This window comes from Colobus angolensis, unplaced genomic scaffold (genome assembly GCF_000951035.1).
Source record: "Colobus angolensis palliatus isolate OR3802 unplaced genomic scaffold, Cang.pa_1.0 Scaffold349, whole genome shotgun sequence".
Lineage (NCBI taxonomy): Eukaryota > Metazoa > Chordata > Mammalia > Primates > Cercopithecidae > Colobus > Colobus angolensis.
In genome coordinates, this window is record NW_012116810.1 from 1,121,361 (window position 1) to 1,121,973 (window position 613).

Genomic DNA, 613 nt, shown 5'->3' on the forward strand with positions numbered 1-613 from the left:
CTTCTTTTTTCCTTCTTTTTTTCACATGGAATTTCGCTCTTGTTACCCAGGCTGCAGTGCAATGGCGCGATCTGGTCTCACCACAACCTCCGCCTCCCGGATTCAAGCAATTCTCCTGACTCAGCCTCCCAAGTAGCTGGGATTACAGGCATGCGCCATCACGCCCGGCTAATTTTGTATTTTTAGTACAGACCAGTTACGTTGGTCAGGCTGGTCTCAAACTCCTGACCTCAGGTGATTCACCCGCCTCAGCCTCCCAAAGTGCTGGCATTACAGGTGTGAGCCACCTCACCCAGCCTTCTTTTGTTTTTTCACTACAAAATTCTGGTTTCTTCAAGTTGAATAATGAAGAACAACAACAATAATTCTGGTTCCTTTCACATTGGAGATCATTTTCTCTGTGGGATCTTCCATTTAAAATGTAATTATGCCCACGGCCACTTTTTAAAATATATGTGTATATACTAGTCAAGTGCAGTAGTGACCACAGGGAAAAGAGTAGAATAAGGAGTTCCATCTGTAACTGATCATGAACAATCAATTGAGATAACTCACTACCTTCAGACAATCAGCCTTTTTTTTTTTTTTTTTTTTGAGGTTAATGAACCAAAAA